The sequence below is a fragment of the Cavia porcellus genome, unplaced genomic scaffold (genome assembly GCF_034190915.1).
Source record: "Cavia porcellus strain 051 isolate PalLab524CR breed Dunkin Hartley unplaced genomic scaffold, mCavPor4.1 scaffold_29, whole genome shotgun sequence".
Classification (NCBI taxonomy): Eukaryota; Metazoa; Chordata; class Mammalia; order Rodentia; family Caviidae; genus Cavia; species Cavia porcellus.
Window position 1 is genome coordinate 12607334 of NW_026947512.1, and position 27699 is coordinate 12635032.

The following is a 27699-nucleotide window of genomic DNA, read 5'->3' on the forward strand; positions in this document are numbered from 1 at the left end:
TTTAACATAAAAGCCTTTTTAACTTTCCCAAATAGGCTTTATAATTTTGTTTTCCTGCCAGCAATGAGTGAGAATTGATATTACTCTGCATCTTTGCCATCATTTGGTGGTCCAACTTTTTTGAAAGACAGTTTATAGTTATGTAGTTACACATTGTTATTTTTTAATTGGCACTTCTCTAATAGCCAATGATACGGAACATTTTTCTGATATTCAATTGGTTTACACATCTTCTTTGGTGAAGCATAATTCAGATCTCTTTCCCATTTAATTAGGTTGTTCTCATATTGTTGAGTTTTAAGAGTTCTGCATGTAGTCTAGATACAAGTTATTTATAAGATATTTAATTACAACTGTTTTCTTCTGCTCTGTGGGTTGTCTCATTTGCTTACTAGTACTTTTTCACAAAGTAAAATCTTTAATTTTTAAAGTATAATTTATTAACTTTTATGGATTATGTTTTAACATCATATATAATAGTTATTGCCAAATCCAAGGTCATGTAGATTTTTTTCTACATGTTTCCTTTAGAACTTTATAATTTTAACTGTTTGGTTTTGATCTATGATTCATTTCAAGTTCTTTTGTGTATGATGTGAATCAATATTTCACTTAAGTGTTTCATAAGAATAACTAACTGTGACCTCTGGCACTGAGTGGTGCCAGCTGAAGGCCTGCATAGCAGACTCTGTATAGCTATGCAGCCTTGACACCTCATTCAGAACCTGGTGGGGCCACATCCAGTGACCCCAAGTAGCTGGGAGCATGGGGCTTGAGCTGAAGGCCTGCACAGCATAGTCCATCTAGCTTTTCAACCTTGGTATGCCACCTAGAACCTGGTAGGGTCCTGCCCAGAAACATCAAGCATCCAAGGAATTTCAGTGTCACTTGGGGTGTGCTGAAGGCCAGCCCAGAATACTTCCCCGACGTGAGGAGACTTTGAGTGCTACTGGGAACTTGGTAAGGCCTGCCTAATGACTCCCACTCAACTGGGGAAACTGCCTGCAGTGTGGACAGACATCCTCATCCCAGGAAACAACTGAGACTTTGCATTTGGCTACCTCGGGGGAATACAGGAAAATGACAAAATGAACAGGCAAAATGCAATCCAAAACCTCCAGTACAGCCCAAACAAGTCTTGGAGACATGGACATAGAAGAAAGTGTAAACCATACACCTGAAACTTCTGAAATGATAGAGATTAAAGTGAAGAAACAACTCCATGGAGCTATAAAGGAACTCAGATCAGAAATAATCTCCCAAGTAAAACAATAAGTGATAAATATAATAAAAGAAATGTTGGACACATCTGAAGAACATACAGTTAAACAGATAGAGGATCACTTGCTAAAAGATGGAAACATTGAATGAACAACATAATAAAGAAACAGAATGCATGAAACAGATTTGAAGAGTTATTCAGGAAATCAAAAATTCCATCAAAACAGGCAAAACCACCTCAATAAATGTGAAAACAGGCTTTACTCCCATGAAGATAAGATTTCAGCTAGTGAACAGGAAAGATCTTTTAAAAATCACAAGGAATCAAGAAATAACAATTCAACAGTTGCAAAATGATACAAAGAAAAGCAATATAAGATTGATGTGTGTCAATGAAAAGGTGACAACACAAACGATATAAAGACTATTTACAGAAGCAATAGTTGAAAATTGGCCAAACATGGGAAAGGAAACTGACATACAGATAAGTGAAGTATATCAAACTCCAATTAGCCATAACCAAAATAAATCTATACCCAGATATATAATAATCAACATCCTAGAAATTCAACATAAGAACAAAATATTAAAATCTGTTAGAGAAAAGAAACAAATCACCTATAAAGGAAAGACCATCAGAATCATAGAAGACTTCTCAACACAAACAATGAAGTCAACAAGAACATGGAGTGAAGTATTTCAAATCCTAAAGGAAAATGGCTTCCAACCCAGAGTGATGTATCCTGCAAAACTGGCCTTCAAAATTGATGGAAAAAAAAAGATACTTCCATGACAAAAAAACAGCTGAAGAACTTCATATCTATCAAATGAACCCTGCAAAGAATATTGAAAGATATTCTAGATAGACATAAAAACAAATATGACTACAAGAACACCAACAGAAAAAAGTAGGGAATACAACTAGAGGGAGGGGAAAGGTAAAGAACCAATAGCAGAAAGATAACAGGATAAAAATGAGTCAATATATATCAGTTATAACCAATAATGTAAATGGCCTCAATTCACCAATTAAAAAAGCAGATTGGCAGAATAGATCAAGAAACACCATCTAACCATACGCTGTATACAAGAAACCCATCTAACCCAAAAGAAAATTCATAGACTGAAATTCAAAGGATGGAAAACAATACTTCATTCAACAGGCCCCCTCCAAAATGCAGGAGTAGCTATTCTGTTTTCAGACAGTGTTATTTTCAAACCAAGAATGATTGAAAAAGTTAAATAATGTCATTACATACTGGTTAGGAGAAAACTTCAAAAGGAAAAGATACCGATCTTAAATATACATGCTCCAAATATGTGAGCACCCAGCTATATAAAACAAATATTTGTTTCTGATTAACCCTTTCTTTTTCTTCAGGACTGTGGATTAAGTATACTAGGCAAGCACTTTTTTTTTTTTTTTTTTTGTCTTTTTCAGTACCAGGGATCGAACTCACAACTGCCTGCTTGCAAGGCAGGTGCTTATGCCGCTGAGCTAAATCCCCAGCCCCAAAACAAATATTAATAGAAATGAAAAATCAAATAAGCCCAAGATGCTTTCCTTCTTCTTTTTCTCTTTGTCCGCCATGGTGCCACCTGCACTGATGGAGGACACGCGGCAGCTGGGGCTGGTGGTGTGCTGGGGCACGTCGGTGGTGCTGATCTGCCCGCAGGACGGCATGGAGGCCATCCCCAACCCCTTAATCCAGCAGCAGGACACCTAGGGCCCCCCCCCCCGCCTTTTTGTATTGGTTAAATTTTTGTTTTCTTAATAAAACCGCAAACCTTTCGCAAAAAAAATCAAATAAGCAAAAACACAAATATAATGAGAGACCTTAATACCTCATTAACACAAAGAGACAAATCAACTAGAAAGAAACTTAGCAAAGAAATAGAACTGAGTCAAATATGTGAACAAGTGGACTTAGTAGATATATAGAATGTTCCACTCAACAACATCAGGCATTCTTCTCAGCTTCACATAGGACATTCTCTAAAATAGACTATCTACTAGCCAATAGAACATGCTTAAGTAAATGCAAAGGAATTGAAATGATTCCATGCATATTATCCTACTGGGTTCTGACCTAGATCCCAAATCTCCCAAAAGAGTGTTCAGCAGAAATTAAATAAAAAGAGACAAATTGTGTAATTTTTTAGGGCTCCAGGAGGGTCAAAACCCTTCATTAAACTCCAGACTTCGAGGGTAAAGACAAAAGCTTCTCTGCTTCCGCCCGCTTACATTAGGACCAAGGACAAAGGGTGGAGAGTCTGAGGAAAGTGCAAGCAGTGAGCAGGACCTTGGGAGTCACTTCAAGGACATCTCCAAGTAATGAATCAAGTCAGTTCAGTAGCACTGTCTTATCATAAAGGCATGGTAGAAGAGATACTGTAGGAGTAATTTTTGCAGCTGCAGTCTCTACCTTGTTAATTGGGGTTAGAGTCAGGGTGTCCGCAGCTGTGGCCTTATCTTGCCCTTTGAGGTATCTCTGGCCCCACAGATCACTACAGGCCTCAGCCAGGACCAGTGATTCATAGAGATTCACTTACTATGAATCAACTCCCATCACCAGGCAAAGGGCCTAGGCCTAGGACAGATTCACAGATAAACATAGAAAGCCAATTAGTAAAATTTAAATCCTGCTCAGAGCTGCTTCATAGTGGTCTCCAACATTATCTGACCATAGTGCCATGAAATTGGAAATTAATGACAAAAAAAACTGCAAAATCCCCCCAAATACATGGAAATTAAATAATATACTCCTGAACAGCCAATGGGTCATAGAGGAAATTAAAGAAGAAATTAAATATTATCAACAAGCAAATGATACAATTTAACAGAACCTGTGGGATGCAATAAAAGCAGTCCCTAGAAGGAAACTGATTGCAGTGAATTCCCACATGAGAAAAACAAAATGAACAGAAATAAACAACCTGATGTTACACCTAAAATATCTAAAAAAAGAAGAGTGAGTCAAGCCCATAGCCAAAAGAAGGGAGGAAATTATAAAGATCAGAGTGGAGATTAATGCAACAGAGACTAAGCAAACAATACAAAGAATTAATGAATCAAAGAGTTGGTTCTTTGGTCGAGCTTTGGTAGTTCATATGTTTCTAGAAATTTGTCCATTTCCTCTCTGTTTTCCACTCTGAGTAGAGATTTTGATGATCTTTTGAATTTCCATGGGATCTGTAGTAATTCAGTTCTTTATTGTGTGAATTTGGGATTTTCTTTCTTTTTCTTGATAAGGTTAGCTAAAGTTTTGTTAATTTTATTTATTCTCTCAAAAAACCAGCTTTTTGATCCATTAACTCATTGTATTGTTTTTTAAGTTCCAATTGCATTCATTTCTGCTCTAATCTTTACAATTTCCTCTCTTCTATGAGCTTTGGGTTTAACTTTCTCTTCTTTTTCTAGAAGCTTCAGAAGAAACATTAGGTTGTTTATTTGTGCTCATTGTTTTCTTGATATGACAACTTATTGCTACATATTTCCCTCTTAAGATCATTTTCATTGCATCATACAGGTTACAGTATGTTGTTTCTGCATTTTCATTGAATTGTAGGTATTGCTTTATTTCTTTAATTTCATCTGTAGCCCACTGGTTGTTTAGACGGTTGTTATTTAAGTTCTATGTATTTATGCAAGTCTTGCAATTTCTCTTGCCATTAATTTCCAATTTCATTGTGCTATGATCAGATATTATGCATGGGATAATACCTGCATTTACTTAAGAATGTTTTATGGGATAATATATGGTCTATTTTGGAGACTGTCCCATGCACAGCTGAGAAGAATGTGTATTCTGATGTGGTTGGGTGGAACACTCTGTAAACATCTTCTAAGTCCAATTGCTCACAGGTATGACTCAGTTATATTATTTCTTTGCTGACTTTTTCTCTAGTTGATCTATCTTTTTGTGACAATGGCATGTTAAGATCCCCTGTTATGATTGTGTTCTTGTGTATTTTCTTGTCCATTAGTATTTGTCTTATATAGTTGCATGCTCCTGTATTTGGTGCATATATATTTATAATTGCTAGTTCTTCCTCTTGTAGTTTTCCACTTACAAGTATGTAGTGGCCTTCTTTGTCCTTTTAATCCTTTTAGGTTTGAAGTTAACTTTGTCTGCAAACAGAATAGCTACCCTTGATTTTTTCTGAGTTCCTCTTGCATGGAATACTGTTTTCCACCCTTTGACCTTTAATCTATGAGCTTATTTTTGAGTCTGATGTGTTTCTTGTATACAGCATATTGTGGGACCATGTTTCTTCATCCATTCTGTCAATCTATTTCTTAGGTGATAGGTGAATTGAGGCTATTTACATTTATGCGTGTAACTGATATAAACTCACTTGACTTTGCCATGTTATGTTCCAGTTGTTTGCTTTCTGGTTTTCTCCCTTGTTTAACTGCTTGTCCTACCTGTTAGTTCCTTTCTGTTGTTGTCCTAGGGATTGTACTCTTTCTAGGATTGATTTGGTGGACATGAATTTCTTCAGTTGTCCTTTGTCGTGGAAGTATCTTGCTTCTCCTTTAAATTTGATTGAAAGTTTTGCTGGTACATCAGTCTGGGTTGGAAGTTGTTTTCTTTCAGGGTTTGAAATACCTCAATCCAAGCTTGTCTTGATTTGAGGGCTTGTGCTGAAAAGTCTGCCATGATTCTAATGGGCTTTCCTTGATAGGTGAGTTGTGTCTTTTCTCTTAACAGCTTTTAGTATTCTGCTTTTAGGCTGCATGTCTGGGATCATAATTATTATATGTGTGAGTGTAGATTTATGTTGGTTGTGATTGTTTGGTGTTCTATATGCCTCAATTATCTGAATATCAGATTTTTCCCCATGTTTGGAAAATTTTCTGCTATTCTGTAAATATTTTAGTTATGTCATTTGCATTGACTTGTATTTTCACTGATGCCTATTAGTCTTATATTGTTTCTCTTGGCAGCATCTTGAAGCTGCTGAATTGTCATTTCATGATACTTTGTTATTTTTAAAACTTCTGTCCTTTCATGATTTCTAATTGTGATCCTGACCTGAAGGTCCAAAATTCTATCCTCAGTGTCATTTAAATAGTTTTGCCATCTTTCAATAGAATTTTTTTGTTTCTTGAATGTCTCTTTGAGTTTGTTTCATGAACTCTGTTTGTTTTCTATATTGTTCATTCAAGGTTTCAATCCATTGCCCATGCTCCTGTACATTTTTTATCTATTTCTTCTCTGGCTGTGCTGAGCAGCTCCTTACTAAGGTTTTTACATGAAAGATTACTTCTAATTTGATTTTCATGGAGTTGCATTTTTTTAATTTCACTTGCTATCTTTTCAGAGATTTCTAGTGTGTTGCTTTTAAAGTCCTCTAATGTCTCCTGTACTTTCTCCTCGTAGACTAGATGTTTGACATTGCATTTTGCTTTTTCATTTTGCCATTTTCCCCTTTCAAGTTAATATTTGATCCTTCAATCCCACTAGTGTCAATGGTTGGCAGTGTGTATCTTGGGGTCCTACTGTAAGGTTGATGTTTGTCCAATTGCTGAGTCTCACAATGAAGAGGTGGGCCAGTCACCTGAATTCCCCCTGCAGGGCCTGTTGGTTGAGTTCTATGCTCTTCCTAAACTGACAAGCCTAGGATTACTGATGGAAATCAACCCCTAGTTCCTGCTGTTATTATGTCTTCAGATCTCCGGGACCCTACTGTGTCTCTGGGTATCCCACAGGCCCCTTTAACTTTCTCCAGGTTGGGGGAGGCCTTATTGGCACCCTCCTCAACCTACCTGATATTCTCTGTGTGGATGAAGGACTCACCCACCCACTTGTCAAGCTATCCTATGGTCTACTTCTGGAGGGAGCTTCACTATTGCTCCTGTTTACCTACTGGAGGTGGCAAATTCTATTCTTATTTTAGGGGCAAACTCAACTCACTGACGGAGCCTGCTGAATTCTTCTTACTGAGTCTCCCCTCAATACTGCCTGGCTAATCCACTGCAGTCCAAGTTCTGGGGGTAGGTGTGGGAGCCAAAGACCAACAGCAATGCTAGGTCCAAGAGGTGGGGGAGGTCCCCCATGGCAGCAGTGGGACTGCTGGGGTGCATGTCATAGGCTGGAGTTCCTAGTCCTGAGGTGGGTGGCCAGGACTGCGGGGACATGGACGGGGCCCAGTTCTGGCCTGGCCCACCTGCGCCATTGGCAGGAGTTTCTGGGTCCTGTGAGATGGTCTGCCCAGATGTTGGGGGTTGTGGGAGGGCCTGGGTCTAGCCTGGCCCTGCATGCACCATTGGCTACAGTTCCTGGGTTCTATGAGGTGGTCTGCTGGGACAGCAGGAATCATGGGAGGGGCCTAGGTCTAGTTCAGTCTTGTGTGTGCCACTGGCTGGAGTTCTCAGGTCCCACAAGTTCATCTGCTGGGATGGCGGGAGTCATAGAGGGGCCTAGGTCTAGCCCAGCCCCATGTGACTGCTGGCTGGAGCTCCTGGGTCCTGTGAGGTCATCTTCTGGGACAGCAGGAGTCACAGGAGGGGTCCAGGTCAACCACGGCCCAGTGTGTGCCACTGGCTGGAGTTCCCCTAGTTCTTTCTTCTTAAAACTTCTTTTTATACACTTTTAATTACTTAATTTAGTAAATATATATTCAGTATCTACTATATGAATGTTACTGGTTTTACAGCAATCAAAACTCTTCATTCGAAGAACTTGTAGATTAATGGGGAACAAAAAATAATTGTAATTCTCAAATAGAGATCTAATCAAGGTAACACCAATCAATTCAGAATTTTTTGTTATTTTTCTGTTTGTTTGTTTGTTTTGCTGGAAATCATGAATCTGGAAAAGTAGAACTCTGGTTAGCAGCTCCATGCTCTGAATGTCCAGACCTTGGTGTTACAATTCTTACTGTTAAAGCAATTGATTGCTTTTAATCACCTCTATTAGCTACTACTATAGGCATCTGGGGCTCAAATTCCTCTTGGTAGCTATCTTCCAGTAGCTTCTGCTATGTCTGTGGGACTTTCTAAAGGTCTCTGCAGGGCTCTGCCAAGTGTTGCTGGTCACCACTGGTCACCACTGGTTGCTATCAGTCAGAGTTACCAGTTGATGCCAAAATTCTAACTGTTCAGTGAACAGAAGAATGTGTGCTCAGTAGCCTACTCACCATGTGATATTTACATTCCTTTATTGTATATATTGGAATTTTTTTTTAACAAGGGCTCGTAGCTATGTTTCTCCTAAGTTTCAGAGCAGACTTTGGACTTAGATTTTTGTGCTTTGGTAATTCTTGGGCTAAATGTATCTCACATAAAGAAAAATGTTATGGTTTAGGTCTAAAATGCTCCCCATGAGTCTCAAGTGTTCAGAGGTGGGGCTTTTTAGAATGAATGGGAGCATATAATCATCAAAGGATTGACCTATTGAGTTTATTATAGCTGAATGTACTGTTTGGAGGTGGAGTCTGGTTAGGGAAAATGAGTCACTGGGGGCATGATGTGTAAGGGTATATTTTCCTGGTCTTTTCCCTTCTTTCTGTTTCCTACCCTCAATGGGTTGAGCATTTTCCTCTTCCGTGCCCCTTCTCTATACAATTTCTGCATTTCATTCAATGAACTTAGACTTAATCTTCCAAAATCGTGAGTCAAAGTAAATTTCTCTTTCTCTTTGTATTTTTGAAACAGCATATGGAGCATAGGCCAAACTTAAGCTTGCTATGCATCCTAAATTGGTCTTGAACTCATGATCCTCTTGTCTCAGTCTCCCATGTTCTGAGGTAACATGTGTGCGCCACCATGCCACACTCCTCCCTGACTTCAAATTTCAGGTGACAGGTATTTTGTCCCTGCCATGGGAAACTGACTCCTATAAGAATAAATTATATTGGAAATAAACAATTTTTTGTTTTATGGTATTCTTTGGTTTTAATTTGTCTTTTTTCTTTTCTTTTATGTGGGTTGCTTGAGAATATTTCACATTTGCAGTTTGATTATCTTTTAATCTTGTATCATTGTGTAGTTTTGTAGTGACTTCTGTCACATACATATTATATCACACATTCATAATGTATCCAGTCTAATGAGTACTAGTTATGCCAGTTGAAAGGAAATATAGAAACTTTATCTCCTTGTATAAGTCCCCTGGCCTCCTATATTCATAATGAGTTTGGCTTTAGCATTTCTTCTACATATATTTATAATTAACTAGAAAACACTAATATTTATTTCAAATAACAAACACTTTACAAAATTCAAGAGATGAATTACATTTTAATATATATTTGTCTACCATATTTTGTCTTCAGAAGAAGGGGAGGGGAGAGGGAGGGAGAATGTTATCCAAATAAATAATTCAAGAGAATTTCTTGGGACATAATGATGCATATTTTCCATTTGAAGTTGCAAAGTTTTAAGTAAATGTTGCAGAGGAATTAATCCAAGTTAAGAAGCTGTGTCATAAATCTCAAACAGGGTACATAAAGAATGTTCTAGAAGATTCAGAAACATTACAAACAGTAGCTATATATTAAAATAGCATTGCATTTCTCAATAGCAAAGCCAGAGTTATAAGACAATAGAGTAATACTTTTTAATTTTTTTTTTTTACCGGTACCAGGGATCGAACTTACAACCACACACTTACAAGGCAGGCACTTACGCCGCTGAGCTAAATCCCCAGCCCAACTTTTTAATTTTTGAGAGAAAATTATTTGTAATATGAAATTTTATATCTACAGTAGTATAACTAAAATTTGTGAGGGTAGTACAACCTATTGTAACAAAGTCTCAAATTTTAGGTGCTTAGTATAATGAATAAGACCTTTTAGTTTTTGATCATAAGATCTGGCTTACTAGAATGGTATGGTTTTGTCATTCTCTAAGAATGTGCATTCATCATGTGTTGCTTAAATATTAGAGAAATGTGAACCTATTTGTAAGCTTCAAAGATTGAGCCAATAAGGAAAAGTAAGAAATAAAAAAAAAATAGGACAGAAATAACTGATGAAACCTGACGAGCACAAGGTCATGGGTTGGATCCCTGTATCAAAAAAACAAACAAAACAAAAGAGAGAACTGATGAAGAAAATGTTCCAATCCTGGAAAAGACACAAGAAAGGGAAGTTTGAGCATAGGCAGAAAAATTATCCTTAGGAAAATTCTTGGATTTTCCTCCCTTCCACTCAAGAGCAGCAAGGATGGAATTGAAAATGAATATATATATGAAATTTTGAGGTTAATAAAAGGAAATACCAAACTATAAACTTCCTACAAGCAAGGTTATCTAGCTAGGAGAGTAAAAGTGAGAGCTAAGAAGTTTAAATAAAAATATAAAATAATTGCTTGGAGCAATACAAGAATGAGAGAGTCTACAGACGAGGATTACCAAGAAACCTGAAGCTGAGTTTGAAGAATGTGATTCTTTACCTACACGCAACAGCCCAGCAGAAAAAGCATAAGAGAAAGAGTTTTGTATAGTTCAAGATCTAGAAACTTAAACAGAGCAGTCCAGATGATGAAGTTATTGGTCTGGATGCTGGAATCTCTTGAAGGGAAAGGGACATGTGGGAAGCCTGAGGGACGTGAAGAGAAAGAGTGCAATGGTGAGGAACAAAATGGAAAGAAAATTCTGGGGTCCGCTGAAATTCAAAGATGCAGCCACAGGCAGATGGTGGAGTTTGATGAAGGAGCAAGAATTCAGCAGAACCAGGAGAGAGAGGGCAGAGCCACACAGGTAGAAGTTTAACCTACAAAAGATAGGAGTTCCCCAGACAGGACACAAGGAATCTCTGGATAAGTTGGGAAGGGAAAGAAAAATAAGTTGCAGGAGTCTAAACATTTCCTTCAAATTTCCCAGAACACTAACTCACAGTATGTGCTAAATAAATAGCACATTTTTCTAATATATATTTTCATGAACATCATAGCATGTGAAAAAGCTAATATCTGAGTTAAGAATTTCTAAATACAGGATTGGGCATTTGTAGTGGTAAATCATGTGCTTCAGACGTACAAGACTGTGGATAAAATCTTCAGCACCACAACTACAGCAAAGAGATAAATACCTTGCTAAAATAGTGAGTCATTGTTTATTGATATTATTTTGAGAATTGGCTTTAATCTCAGAAATTTTGCATTGGAATAGAACAAATGTATCTATTCTTTCTCAAATCATTACATATTTTTGGTGTCCCCTCTTATGCTTTAAAAATACTAATATATCATATTAACTACCAAAATATGTGCAAATATATCTCATTCAGTGATGGACAGAAATTACTATCGATTTTCCAGTAGTTTACAAAAAAATTAGAATTCATACATTTGGGTCTTAATGGATTGACAAAATAACTTACTGACAATGTCACTTTATATAAATGAAACAAAGCATGCTATTTTTAATTTATCCTTTCAAAAGGATTATCTTTTCAGGACATCAAAATCAAGACTTTATGATAACTATATATAATACATTTTTTCATTAAATTTTAAGATCACAATTTTTCCTATTTATACTTGGGTGGAAAAAATCATAGTGGTAAGATAGAAAACTTTATAACAACATCTTTTGGCCCCCAAAAATGAAGTCAGGAAGCCATGACTATAAATAGGTAGGTCTTAATAATTTAGTCTTAATAGGCTTCAAGCATGACTACTCAACTCGGCCATGAACAGCCATGAGCAATACTAAAACAAACAAGTGTGGTCATGTTCCAATAAACCTTTTTTTTTTTTTCAACAAAAGAGACAGCAGATTACATGGCTCTCTTTAAGTGAAAGCATTTTTCACAATCACGTCACTGTTTTTCAATGATGACACAAATTTAGATTCAAATTACATGAAATTAAACTTAGACATACAAACTGAAAAACTAAGCCATGATTCTAGTATAATCTAATATGTAGTTACAGATTTGTATAGCACAAGCTCTATGATAACAAAATCACTTTTTCAAAAAGTGTAGTAATGGGAATTATATCTCTAACAACAGACTTGTGTTTTTTTAATTTAATATTTACATGATGCCAGATTCTGTGTTTTAAATATACTTATTAAGCATTACACTGGTTTTCAAGTTTTAACTGAGCTCACATTTTAAAAGTATATTTTTAATGGTTATTAAACTTATGGTTTTAACAGTTATAAATGGCTATTAAGCACACTTTATGCATTTTGATGCTAGATTAAATTGTATAATTAGTAATTTAAAAATTAAAACTGTCAAGTACTGAACCATAGAAGTACTAATTGTGGCAATCTGTCAAACTGTTGTGACTGCTAGACTCTTTCTTTTTTTAGTTTCATTTTGGGTGCAGTGACTACAAAAGCATTTTATAGTTCACAAAAATAGATCTATGTAGCAGCCAGAGAAAGTACTGTATTTGAAAGCTGTACATATGGGTCATATTCAGGCTAATTTCCTTAAGAAAGCTGCCAAATTATTTAGAGAGAGAGAATCTTTTGTTTAGAAGTCTTTCAATAAGATTTTACTGTGTAAAAATAGTTTATTCTGGAAGACAAAGATGGCTCAGAGCTCAAGCTACATTTTTCTGTTTAATAAAAATTTTGGCAGTGTCCTCTGGTAGGACCCTGGGAAAAAGCACTGGGGGACTCTCCTGAAAGAAAAGATGACCTGAAACCAAATGAGACTAGGGTCAGTAAGACATTTGCTATGCTAAGGAAAATTAAGCAACACTTAAGGAACTGTATGTCTCTGCATTATTTTATAATATCAAACAAAATAGGTCAGTCAAACAAAACAGCTCTGGATGGTAAAAAGGATATGCCCATGTCTTTCCTTAGAATGAAGCAGTCAAGAGAAAGAACAGCCAGGAGAAATGAGACAAGAGAAGACCAGAGGCAGAACCTTGGGATCGGGAACACAGACTTGGAGTTGTCAGACAGAACTGGCTCTCCTCTAATTTTGCTGTTATATTAGAGTTTTCTAGAGTGACAAGATCAATAGAAAATACATGTGTAGTTTGTAAGGGGATTTATTAGGAAGTCCTACAGGACCCAAGGAGAGTCCACAATGATCATATGCATGCTAGGGAACCAGAGGATCTAATAGCTGGTCACTTCAAGAAGAGAAGCCACACAAGAAGGATCAAGGGTACAGTACCAGTTCAAGATCACAGGTGTGGAAACTCCCTGGAGAGTCACCAGAGCAAGTCTTCATTGAGAGGCCAAAAAACCTTGACCCCTGAGACTGATGGCAAGGTGATGGTCTCAGAAGCAGCGCCTGCTCAGGAAGACAGGCGCTTCTCCAAACAATGTGCTTCTCTCTTTTTCCCCTTTTTATTTCATCTAGGCTGCAAGTTTTGCTGCCACCCAAAATTGGGGTGGGTTTTCCTTTCTCAGTTTGCTAATCAACTATCACAGATACATTCGGAGCCATGTGTTATTAATGTTAGGTGTTTCTCAATCATTTTATCCTGACATATAATGATTAGTAGTCACATACGGCGATACCTTCACCTTGCTGGTTCTTCCTCACTGTCTACACTCTAAACGATAGCTGGACACCAGCACTGAGTCCTCAATTCCCTTTTCTTCTTGTTATATTTGTTTCCTAGGCCAGGGCTTTTAAAAATGTGGACTCCAAGCCATTAGTGAGTTGTAAAAGTCAATTTAGCAGGATATGCCCAGTATTTGTTTTATTGAAATAAAACAAAGTTTAAAACAACAGAGTACAATATGCATGCTGTCAGCTTTGTTTGTTGAAAGATTTGAACCAGACTCTGTGTGTGCTCACTGTGTTGCAAAGTGATATGAATTTTTTAATGCATTGTATATTCAAAAAAGTTCAAATAGCACTGCCATGGGTGATATCCGCACCACCTCTGTGCGAATGATTCATGAATATAAATGTATATCATCAATGGAACTTGACCGCCAAATTCGACTCATGTATCCAACTGCTTAGTTAGTAATGTCTGAATCTGTATATCTGTGAGGTGTCATGATAAAACCTGGATGCCCGGTACCCTCACATGCATGCCACATCTGCTCTTCTTGCAGAAATATTTCCCATCTCAGAATATGGAAACTTTTTGCTTCTTAAGGCCAAAACATTGCAAGCATCTTTAAGCTCTTTCTCATGTTCCTTATTCAATGATTCATCTAGTTATTTCACTTCAGGTTTTTGCACGCAGCATAAATCTCACCACTTCTTATAACTTCTACAACGCTTTTCTAGCCCAGTTGTGCCCTGATAGTTTTCATAGACTATTTCAATAGCTTCCTTATTCTCCTATCTTACTTCAGTTCACTTTTAAAATAGCAATCAAAGTGATGTTATGCAAATATAAATCATACCATTTCTTCTTTGATTTAGAACCTGTCCATGGCTTCCTAACTTTATGCAAATAAAATTCAAAATCCTTACAGTCATTACAATGTCTAGCATGAACTTCTATAGTCTACTTCTCTTTCCAGAAACCATCTCCTTGAAGTTCAATAGTCTTGCTCTTGCTTTGAGGCATTGGCAAATTCAGTATATTTTGTATGTTTTTACACCAAGTACCTCTAGAGGAATCTGTCACTGCATTCACATCTCTATTTAAATGTTACCTAACAGGCAGGCCTTTCCTCTACTCACCATCTCTGTATCCTTCCTTTATTTTTCTCCATAGCATGAATATCAGACAATTTATATTTTTACAGACTTGTTAGTTATTAAAGGAATGAACAATATGAGATATCAGTAAGGAACAATTTCCAGGAAGTCAAAGGTGTTCCACATAATGGGGTTTGTTAGAGCAAGGGGAAAAAAAAAAGAATGAGGATACAAGTGAGGGGGATAAAAATGCTAAAGTCTGACAAAAAAGTAACAATTTAAAATAAGACAAATCATAAATTTTGAAAAGAAATAAAAATCTGAACCAGCAAAAATAAATAAAACAAAAATAGCTACAAGATAAGAATTAGACCTGAGAAGACAAAAAACATTTCACAAAGACCCCATTAAAATAAAAATATCCAACTCCAAAATAAAAATATCCAATGTAGATGATATTGAAAGTTAATATATTAAAGTACTCCATCAATGAAGTAAAATGTCTATGAGGTGGGGAAAAATGGGCTTATAAATTGATCAAAACTGAAACTAATACAGGAATTAGATAATAAAAATAGTTATAGAAAAATGGGTGGAAAGGAACACAAAATTTGAAGGTTAGAAATACAAGCAAGGAAGAAATTATCAAGAGTGTGCATCTAAGGAAAGTCCCGGGGCACTGTCTTCTGCTCAAGCAGTGAGGGTAAGAGAGCTGGGGCCTCTCTCTGATTCATTTCTTCTCTCCAATTCATAATTCATACCACACTGTTTGCACTGAATAAACCAATTCCAACAAACTTTCAACTATCTTTGCAATAAGCCCTAAAACTCTTTAGCCACTTATTTAGGACCCTCTAGAACAAGTGTGTCCAGCAGATGGTCCATGGATTAGGTGTGGCCCCACAAGATCATAACATGTTAGCACTCTGATGTGGTTATTTTAGTGATATTTTTCATGACTCAGTTGCATTGTGCTTTAGCCATCATGGAACGGCGTGCAGTAGAGAGCACAGTGCCAGCTCTACTTCCTGTGCTTACCACACCTGATCAGTTTATGCTGCCCTCTTCTTTTTAATGGGATAATGAGAATAAGACAGTTTTGCTACTTACCTACTTTAACTATGTGCAGCTCAAGACAACTCCACATTCGAGCCGAGCCAAAACCTCGAATACTCATGCTCTAGACTCTATCCTCAACAGGCATTTCCAATTCTGTCTTCCACATTTCACAATACAAACCCTCCTGTCCATGAGTCCCTAATCTCCCATCACATCCTCACAACCACATCATGCTTATGTTGCCGCTCTCATCTGGAGTGGACGCCTCACTTCTTTCAGTCAGTCTGTGAGGAATGTGTTCCTTAGTTACCTTTACTATCCAGGTGGCCAGTAGCATCTTAGAAAGGCTTCGGAAACTACATTTCCTTACCTCTGTCTCGGGTGCTTGTCTCCTATCTCTGGACATCTTTCACAAACTTTTGCATGTTTTGACTACCTACCTCACTCTCCTTTCTTGACTACTCCAACACTCCGTGATAACACTGTCTTCTCAACTCTTATATTTTCAGCATCTGCATCTACTTCAGTCACAAATTCTCAGGTCCCTGTCGTATCTACTGAGTCAAACAGCCTGAGGTAGGGTGCAGCAATCTGTGCCTTAACAAGTCCAGAGAAGACACTGATGATGCTCAAGTGTGAGAGTGACTGATCCACACGACCTTTAATATTTCATTCTTTCTTAAGTATTACTAGAATGTAAGCTCTAGAGTCAGACTATCATGCTCCAGTCCTCAGCTCTCTCCCCCAGCTCTATCACTTTGTATGTGTCACTTCTTTATACTTGGGTTTCATTTGTGAAAGACAAGGAAGGAAAGGAATAGGACTTTAAAGTAGAATAAGTCACTTGTCAAGGACAAACAGCAGACAAACTACAGAAAAATTTGAACGCAGACAGGCTGATACTAAAGTCTAGGTTTATAACTGAAGTAAGGGACTAACCATACTTTACCGTAACCTCCTGATAGGAAACAAGCAGGAAACTGCACTTTGGGGTCACTAAAAGGGCAAAGAAAGCAAAAGGTTAGTCAAAGGGGCAAGCTGCTGTGCTCCCCGAGATAAGAAAGCAGGATGTACAGCAAACCAAATGAGATTAATGCAACTAACTAAGCTCTATCCTGTCCAGAGAGCTCTGCTCTTAAAAAATCACGAGTCATTAACTAATTAATGACAGTAATGACATTCTGCTGAAAGTCTATAAAAGTAAAATCCCCACTTTGTGCAAGGCTGCTCTCTCTGTGGAGTTGCCAGCTTTGCTGTCTTTTCCCAGGGGCGGATGTGTCTGTATAGTACCTAGTTGTGTCTCTTCCCTATAATAAGCTGTCATTTTATTCCAGCCTTGACACTGGCCTATGTATGATTTTCACCTTATGTGCAGATAGGAATCCATGCTGGCCAGTGACAAAGGGTAACAGCATCCTAGTTGCCAGGCTTTCTGCCTGTCTCATCCCTCTTGTTTGCTTCTTTATAAATCCAAATATATATCATTGGTTCTCCTGAAATGTTAAGACAATCAAACTCTCAGCATGGCATTCAAAGCCTTGTATGATACTCCGTACATGGCCTACTGTTTCTCTCCTTGCAGATTATACACCAGCAGGACTAAATTTGCAGCCAGGCAAACCATACAGTAGTAAACTGTCACTTGTGTCATGTATGTGGCTTATTATAGAACAGTCTTCTCCATTACTGAATGAAACCACCAATCCCTTCTGGACCATCTCTTCAGTGAGGTTTCCCTAAAACCTCTCTTCTCTTCCTTATCCCTTCCAGAAATGATCCATTCTCCCTCTGAACTGTCATTGTGTCCTACATATAAACAGTCCTTAGGCTGAAACTCCTTGACAGTTATGGGAATGCACTTGGGACTGACTATAAGAAGTTCAGGTCCTGACACACAAGAGCAAAATGTCAGTTACTTGTCTGAATTTCCCACTAGGCTGTAAGCTCTGTGGAACTTGGGAGACTATCTCATACCTTTTTATCACTGTAGCCCCAGGGCTACCTCACTGTCTGCCTCGTGATGTAACCCAAACACATAAATGAATATACACACATGGAAATAAAATAGAAATGGAGAGACTTCCTCAATTACCCCCAATATCTGCGAAATTAGACTTTTTAAGAGAAAATAAAGCTGAAACTCAAATCAGTCAAAGTAACTCACTGAAGGAGGAGAAGGAAAGGAGGAGACAGAAGACAGCCAGCTAGAGTGATGTCACTCTTTAATGCATGAGTAAACTCAGATGTAGTGGGGTTAAGTAAAGGGTAAAAGTCACTGGGAGACAGAACAGGGATTCGGATCTAGGTGTTCTGACTCCTGAGTCCATATTCAGATTTGAAGTAAAGTTGGTTTGAAAAAAAAATCCACTGAATGGCTTGAATACTTAAGAAGCAATTACTTAAATTATGGAACAGACAAAGCCTGTAATTGGAGGCTAAAGGGGAAATAAGACAGTAAAGAGAAAAACGAAGACAGGAAGGGCGATCTGGATGACTGGAATGAAAGCACAGGTGAAGAGAGGCCGAGAAATGGAAAGAGGAAAGTAAAAATGGATAAGAAATAAGCAATGAAGCCCCAGGGCAGAAAACACCTGAACTACTGACTTCAAGAAGCCTTCCACAAGAGCAGGAAGTTCATCACAGTTGTGGGAACAACTTGAACACTATCAGAAGCAAAGCCACAGGGCCTTTCTGCAATTTCAGCACCACCAGCTACCAAGCAAGTTACAGTAAAATCCAGAAGTAGGGCAGATCAACTCTGCGTGGAAGTTCCAAGCCACGTCAGCTCCAGGTCAGGGGGATTGCCCTGGGGACAGCCAGAGACCTGTCCAGGGATTGAGACGTGTATCAGAGGCGGTCAGGAACACAGTCCCCAGCCAGGCAGAGGGCTGGAACACATAGTCCTCAAATTAGGAGTCCTGAGGAGCTCACTGGAATTTGAAAGCGTTGGTAGGAAGGAATATATGAAGCCCAAATAATCACACAGGCACTAACTTCATGATTCAACAGCTTCAAATATTAGTTAAACCTTGAAAGGTGAGAAGGGCACAGAAAAGTAGAGAGAGAAACACTGGGTACTTTACAAGGGGAGGCACTTTGAGCAGTGTGGGAATTAACGTGCAAGTGAGTGTATGAGAGCACACGTGTGTGCAGTGTTAGGGAAAATCTGTAAGGGCATCCACATTTGTACTGGGAGATAAAGGAATCAGAATTGGAGAAATGGTTTCCTTTTATGTCTGTCTTACTAAGGATTGAAATCTTACATGGAACATATTTCTCAATCACAGCATCATTTTAAGACTTGGTGGAATCTTAAAGAGCATCCATCCAAGTCCTTCATAATGGGCTCAATGAGTTTACCAGATTTGACCAAGGGAGCATGAAAATTAGAACTATAGTACATTTTCTGTTGCTAAGTTCTAAATAAGTTAAAATATAATATTAATTATTAGGAAAATTCAACCAGCACAAGGTCCCTCACTTCCTTTTTTCCTGTGCTATTTATTAAGCACCAACTGTGTACCAAGCACATAGCAACTGAATGTGACTCTTACCTTTATGGAGCAGCCATGGTGAAAAATGACAGAGCAGGAACTGGGCCAGTTTGGGGTTGGAAGCAGTGAAAATCATTGCTGGATTTTTTTCTTCCCCTGTTACCACAAAACAAGAAGCAGCTTGGCAGTATATTCTGCTTTTATATCCAGACTTTATTAAATAACATTTTATAAAAATAACTAATCTTAACAAGAATTAAAACAATGTAAGTAGTTTATAGATTAGTAAACTCAATGATAAAACTTGTGGGAAAATTTCAGACTCTGTGATAACTATAGAAATATAATTTATAATAAGTGTAAGGCTGGGCATGGTGGCACACTCCTGTGATCCCAGCACTTTGGGAGGCTGAGGCAGGAGGATCACAAGTTAAAGCCCAACTTAAATAATTTAGCAAGACTGTGTGTCAAAATAAAAAGTTAAAAAGGACTGGAGATATAGCCCAGTGTGAAGGCTCTGAGCTCAATCCCAATATTACAAAAAGAAAATTTTTTAAAAATACAATGCACTATTGCACATTCATTGAATTAGTTTAAGAATTCAATTGGTATGCCTAAAAAAATTAATTAGTTTAACCACTTTGGAGACGTATCTGGAAGTATAAGAACCACAAGATACGTTATAACCTATGATTCAGTCCTCTCATTTTGATCAAACATCTCAGTAAAATACACATAAAAGCAAAATCAGAAATAGCATTGCTTATGACAGCTTCAAAATTTGTAAGTGCCCAGAGGACTGGAAATTTCCATGGGTTCAGCATTCCCTAGGACTTTCCAGAAACTAGTCATCTCTTGTACCTTCCTAATCCATCTTTTTCAAAAAGGACACATTTTCCCATTAGACCATCCAGGATTCAATATACTCAACAATAGAATTATTTTTCTCAATGAAAATAAAAATAGGGGATGTCTGTCTCTATGCCAAAAGTGTTCACTCTATAAATGATCTCATTAAAGTTGATTCATTTATATGGAAAATCTCCATTAACCTTTACCACTCTGATTTTCAGAATAATTGTTTAACAGGAAGGCTGAAAACAGAAAAAAGGTCTACAGAACTACCTATCATCAGACATAAAAGTCAAACTCCATTTAAATTATTAAAAAGGTAAAAAGATAATAGAATATCAATTCATTGCTAAAATATGAGCAGCTCATGGTGAAAGTCACCAAGTCCTGCACACACAATTATGCAGAATGCTTGGATCAGTGCTTCCCTGACTTAGTTTTGCAGATGCTATTTCTGTGTCCTTTGCTTTCTGTGTCCTGGGTATTCCCCACAGGGGAATCTGGGGATTAAAACATATTTTCGTCATTGACAGTGGCTCATCTGAGTGATCACTTTAGAACCTTCTGGATTAGTGGGAGGCAGGAGATGGAGGCTGTAACTGGGGAGAATCTCATGACTCACACACAATATTCACTGGCCCTTTTACTGCTCTCCAGTTGAGGATCTCTGTCCAACCCCAGGGGATCAGACCCAGTCTCAATCCTCAAAAAGTTTACAAAATTCATAACATAGAGAAACACAAGGATACACACAATCAACTATGATGTAAGACTGGGGGAAAGATAAAATGATGTGATAGGAAAGGTAAAACAAAATTTCTAAGATGTCTCATGAAGAAAGAAAATAACTTCTGATTTGACTCAGTTTTAAGAAAGACGAAGTCCTTATCTTTTTCATGTTCCTCATCCTGTAAAATCAATTCATCAGCAAATCCTATAGGTACCATCTTCAAAATCTAACAGAGAACTTTTGCTGAGTACCTACTATGTGCCATGGGTATTTATAGGGTTTTACAAATATTAACTTATTTAGACTTCATAATGTTCTCTAGGTAGATATCAGTCAATTTTGCAGTTAGAGAAACAGACACACTGAATTTCAGGAAGATGATGAAGACACCATGACAAATGTTAGAACTCAGATGACCCCAGGGAGTGTGATCCACCCCCAGAGCCCACCTGTCCATCACTCTGACCTTCTGCTCCTGTCAGTCTCCTGTCTCTGCTTTTCTTCCAGTCCACTCGCTCCATTCAGAGGAAGTCACCATCGCCTTCTGCCTGGACTTCTGCAGTGATGCCCGGAGGATGCAGCTCTTGTGTCTGCATTTTCCCCTTTGTGGACACTTTAGGTCTACCAACTTGCAGTGATCGTTCTGAAAGTTAAATCAGCTCATGTCACTCCCTCCAGTGTCTCTTGCCTCACATAAAGTAAAACCCAAACTTCTACCAAGATAGAGAGAGCAAGACTGGAAATCTCTGGCCTTTCCCCAGATCTGCCACCTCATGTCACAGTGAGCTCCTGGAAACTGGCTTTCTTTCCTTTCCACGTCCTCCCTTCCTTGAGGACTTTACTTTTGCTGTTCTTTGCCCAAATGGTTAATGTCTCTATGGCAAGTTCCTTTGTATCTTCCAGGCCCCAGCTTCATTCACTATCACTTCTCAAATAGACCTACCCTGACTTCTGCATCTAAAACCCCTTCTGTTTCTCACCCTCCAACATCATACTTATTGTCTTTGTGGCATTTATCTCTGAAGGATTTTTTAGTTGTTCAATTATTAATTAAGTTGTTCAATTATTAATAAGCTCCCCAAAGACAAGGTTGGCCCTTACTTGCCTTTGTTTTCCCAGCATCTAAGAGTTTCTGGCTTACAATTGGCACTCAATAAGTTTTGTTGAATTAATGAATAAAGAGCAGAAAATACATGGATAATGGGCCAAGCTAAGATTTCATGGTCATAGCGGCTTGTGGCTGCCTTGAGTTTAACATGATGCCCTTCCGGGCTGTGTTGCATACTGTCACAGAACAAAGAGGTAAATTGAATATGGGAGACTTAGAGTTGCAGGATTCACTTACTCATTGGCTTATTTTAGAAGTAACAGAAAAGAATAAAAATAAATGAAAGAAGAGGAGGAAGAGAAACAAAGGAGAGAGGAAGTGCTGGCACTTACTAATCAGGTCCTGTTCTAAATGCTTTTGTGGTTAAAAGCTCATTCGGGTATTATAACAACTCTTGAGAGTAAACTATTCCAGAACAGGGGCTTAAAACAAAAAGATTTTGTCTTGTGCCACAGTTACGTGGTTTAGTAGTCCGGGTGGGGCGGGGCTGAATTATCTGGCTCTGCATGGCACACACATGGCAGTTTTCAGCTGGTTGGAAGGTCCAAGATGTGTTCCCCACCATGCCAGATACTTTTTCTGTGACTGCTGGAAGCTGCTTTCTCCACAAAGTATCTCCAGATTGCCGTTGCTCTTCTTACACGAAGCTCAGCGCCCCAAGAGACTGAGGAAGAAGCTTGAGTCACCATAGGCTGGGTTAAGAGCTGTCACCACCACTTCCACTTTTCTCTAGAAGTTAAAGCAGTCACATCCCAACCCAGATTTAAGGACAGCAGAAATAAACACCAGCTCTTGAATGGACATATGGTAAAGAATTTGTGGCCACCTTTATCTTGTAACAATAATCCAGTGAGATAAGATACAGAAACTCTGGTTTTTAGCTGATCCTATGGAGGGCAGAGTGTTCATTGTCAGAAAAATCTCTGCTTTAATTTCTACCCAGCTCAAGTGAGGAGAGTGAATTTCTTTCCTCTTTATACAGAATAAAACAGTAAATAAATACTGAGTAACAATCAATTACAATGTACTGTGTTCCTCCACATTGTAAGACGAAAAGCAAGGTTAAAAAAATACCTTAGTTTTTTTCGCATAAGAATTATTTGAAAATTAAAAGCTTGTATGTAAGGTAGCATTTCTCATCGATGCAAAGAATCCTCCTGTAACCAACATAAAATTTGGCTGCTGATTGCGCCTTTATTTCTGACTGTAGGACCCTGGGGAAATGAACCAACTTACCTCCGGGGACTCTTTGCCTATAAAACAGGTACTGACAAGTAAGAGACTTCTGGCTCTTCTCTCAAATTTAAGTATTTATGATTCAAAATGTAAAGCTCCTTTTGTGTCACTATTCAAGTTCCTGAGGGATGTGCCTCTACCTTTTACGGTTTGGATCTAGATGTCCCCCCCAGAGCCTCCTATGCTCAGGGGTAGGGCTTCCAGAAGGCATTTGGATTACAGCAATGCTACAGAGGATTCGCTGTTAGGAGGCAGAGCCTGGCTGGAGGAAGGGTCCCTGGAGCCTGACCCGGGAGGGTATCTCGGTCTGTATCAGTGCATCTCCTCCCTGGCTCCGACCTTCTCTCTGCTTCCTCACTACCATGATGTGAGCTTTGCTCCACCAGATCCTTCCACTGTGCCTTTCTGTCTCCTGCCTATGGACTATAAAACGTGAGCCCACCTAACTCCTCCTCCTTTAAGTTGCAGGTGCTCGGCATTGTGTCCCAGCGACCAGAAGTGACTAAGACACTGAACGGTTACCTTGTTTCGCTCATAGCAGAGCAGTCTTGTGAGCTACTCTAGATTAAAACTCCTGCCATGCTTGCAAGAGGAAAAATACCCAATTTCCTTTCACAGCAGCTGCATGCAAAGACACATACATGGTGTCTTATATCCAGCAGCACCAGAAGTCGACGTTCACAAGAACACAGGGGCAATGTGGAAGCCTCCTTATCTCAGGGAATATGTTGTATACAAAGAGCCTTTCATTTCTGATCTTCCCTCCTGTCTTAGGAGTACCTATTATAACATCAGAGAATCAAAATAATTATTTCAGAAAAACATCACACTTTCGTTTTCCAAGCTCATCACCACAACACACACTCTTGCCTTAGGCTCTGAAGAGCTCCCTTCCTTTCCTGGCCATCAGTGGGTTTGCATTTGACCCATCTTCTCTCTCACTCAGCTGTAAAGATAAAGGGTACAGAGAGAGTGAAGTTGTGACTCATTTCTGGATGTTGATCAAATGCCAACAGATGGCAGGAGATAAATGAGTCTTGAGGTACGCGGAAACCAATAACATTATGGGTAATTGTTCAAATTTCATTACAAATTTTCTTCTTCCAAAAATTATAAATAAAGGTAACACAGCAGGCCAAAGAATGCAATCCTAACACTTTCTGGAAGCAGGGAGAAATTAACAGCACTTTTCAGCTACACCTGTGGTTTATTCACACAAACACAAATGCGGGATGAGGTAATAATTGCTCAGTACAAATCTCTCGGATTTCAAAAAATCATTATGAAGAATGTATATCATTATTTAGATGAGAAATTATAAAATGAGTTTCTTCTTCAAGATGCACTTATTTTCCTAAACGTAGCATATAGAAGAAAACACTGTTTCAAATGACCCATTTCAACCTTCTACACAAGATAACTAGGATTCAGAGTTGAAAGATATGTAAGAGAATCTATCCTCTTCTTTTCACAGAAAAACAAACTATGTTTCAAAAGTCAATGGCCCACACAACAATGGGCTAATGAATAATCGTACCCAAACCAGACAGGATCTCCTGAGCCTTGTTACAAAGCTCTTTGAAAATCCCTACAATGCCTCTGAAAGTGATAGAACCAGAATTCCTTAATCCTTACAAGACTGGACCATGAAACTGGGACAAAACTGGACATTAAAATGCAGTGCTCCTTTGTAAGCGTAATCTCTGGAATATAGCATGCGCTTAAAGTATTTGTGAAAGGAATATATCAGTTTGACCAAAAAAATTGTATCTGACCTAATGAAAGCCCCCAAAAGTCCTCAGGCGAGTAACAAAGAGAGTCTGCTCTCTCAGTGTTCTCTAATGTAAGTTTTTGCCTCCTCACAGTAAACCCCACAAGAGCTGAGCAGAGGGTCAGGGACGTTGTTATAAAGGTCAGAATTTTGTTCCTGTAAATCAAGACTTACAACATAGGAAGCATTTTTGTTCCACTGCTTGGGGGTAGGTATCCTTCCTGGCAGGAGGAACTACTCCTGGCATTGTCCTATCAGCTCTATGGAGATACAAACACACACCATCGACCTAGTTACCCACAGTGCACAATTCAGTTACTGCCCACGTTGTGCAACCATCAAACCCAATAAAATTTAGAACATTTTCATCACCTCAGAAAAATACCCACATCCCTTCACCATGATCTCTACTGTTACCTCACTCCGTTTTCAGCCTCTTAACAAATACTTATCCAATTTCTTTCTATAGATTTTCCATGTAAGTGGAATCATACAATCAATATTCAGTCCTTTGGGTCTGGTTTCATGTTTTCAGGGGCCTTTCATATTGGGTCAGGTATCAATGCCTGAGTTTTGAAGGCCAAATAATATTCCAGTGTATTGATGAGCATATTTTGCTTATGCATTCATTAATTACTGAATGTTTTGGTCATTTATGGCACCATGAGTAATGCTAATATGGACATTCACAAATGGTTTTGGAAGGACTTAAATTTTTGTTTCTCTTGATTTTATATCTACAAGTGAACTTGTTGGCTCATTAGCAAGTGGAGTTCAATGGGGAAATGTTTGAGTTTTTCTAACATATAGGAAATAGGGCTCACTAATAGAAACAAGATCTGTCTCCCATGTGTTGCTGCTGAGCAATACAGGAGAAAAAAATTCATTAATTTTTTTTTGAAGTGGATTTGAATTCAGAGACAGTTCTTGCCATTTCTCTGTGGAATATAGTCCCTATTATAGATGCTCCCCTGTTGTAAAAGGCACATTTGTTTCCATTGTAGATGGACCTCTTTCTGTCCTCTACACAATAAACTCTTGGAATGATTCTGAAAATGCAACTTTAATATTGGAAACTTCTTAAAGAGTGGATACACACACTTTGGATGTCCCCAGACAAGTTCTCAAAGAGATTTGAACAGTCTGAATAATCTTAACAAACTTTACACTCTAGATTTGCACTAATCACTGTAACTAGCAGATTGTGTTTTAGGTCAAGTTTATAAAACAGTAAAGCTACAATTTGTATCCTACTCTTTATTGAAGTGCCCTTCAGATCCAAGGTAACCTCTACATCTGTATCATTTACATAACATGCAGAATTAGGGAATACTATTTTTAAATAATATTAAAATTTTACGTTTATATATCCTTTTTTTCAAGCATCAACCAATCATATGCTTGATCTATTTTTAATTCTTCATAGGACAACTTTCACTCAATCACTCAATATGTAACACTGCTTATTTAGTAAATATGATCTCCCTCTTGATGGCCGGACTGCTTTCTGTCATAATTTCCAGGAACTCACTGTGGTGATAACTGGGGCCTTACTGCACCACTGAGCTGGATATACCTTCCCTGGCTTCACTGTCAGCAATCTCAGAAATAATTTACCAACTGTATAATGAAGGCCAGCTGGTGGAAAGAGTGTAACATAGTGAACCAGACCCATCAGGATGGTGGACCAGACCCTCCTCCATCTGTTTCACCAAAAGTATCTGCTACTGATGAGATTGCCTTCACACCTTTCTCTCTCTTCAGAGAACAACTCAAGAGCCTTTGTCAACTATTGTCTACTGAACTGGTTCAGTCTCCCTTTCTGTTGATCTTTAATGTACAATCACACAGCTAAAGAGTCAGGCATTCTTTGTACTGAAGACTCTGACTGTCAGTCCACACCTAGCCTGAGTCCAGCTGGTTCCGAAATTCCTAGCCTTCTATCAGTGACCTTCACACTAATGAGGAACCAGAGTTCCTTCTCAATTCTCAGCTGCATAATATGACCTGTCAGCCTACCTTATTGATCATAGTCAGGATTATTAAATCAAACTCAAAGATGGTGTAACACAGGGAATGATGATGATCTTAGAATACCTATATTCAGGTTCTGGCTCTGCCTTTTGCAAGACAAATACTTTGGATAAGTGCAAATTGATTGGAACTAGTTTTCTTTTTTATTATCTGGAGGTAATTATAATGTGGCACAGGTGATACACTGTGATAATTCAGACCCCGGTATAAAATCCAAGAAAGCAAGAAATTAAAATTTGGGAAGCAAAGGCTTTATTAGGTAAAATCCAGGCCTGGTGACGAGTCTCCGGGAGCCAATTTGGAGACTGCGCACCTCACAGCTAAAAGTCAGGACTTTTTATCTTGTAAATTCACAAACAGCTGCTGGTCACATAATGTAAGGAGGGGGATGGGGGTGTGACGCACTACAAAGCAGAAACGGCAATTGCAAGTCTCCCTGCATACTAGCAAGCTTAGATAAGAAGAAATCTTGTTTTTCTTAACAAAGAATAGAGAAGTCTAACAGCAATTAACAACCTTAGTTACCTTACTTTAGCACCACAACTGTTCTATTTGTAGAGGGCAACAATGGTTAACATATCAATTAGGTAAGATTTTACAATTCTTTACAGAGGAGAGCACTGATTAACATATCAATCCTTTGTCCAGAAGGAAAGGA

At 38.3% G+C, this 27699-nt stretch overlaps 1 long non-coding RNA gene across 4 annotated transcripts in view; it reads right to left on the reverse strand.

Moving 5' to 3' along the window:
- LOC106028761 (uncharacterized) overlaps window positions 1–27699 on the reverse strand; it is a 263015-nt gene that overhangs the window by 125316 nt on the left and 110000 nt on the right. For 3 of the 4 annotated variants that reach the window (XR_010044598.1, XR_010044599.1, XR_010044597.1), the window contains exons 8-10: window positions 21359–21535; window positions 19371–19466; window positions 16756–16812 (exon numbers count right to left, since the gene is read on the reverse strand). This is a non-coding gene — a long non-coding RNA (uncharacterized LOC106028761). The remainder of the gene's footprint in view (window positions 1–16755; window positions 16813–19370; window positions 19467–21358; window positions 21536–27699) is intronic. The other variant, XR_002792478.2, reaches the window with a different exon arrangement.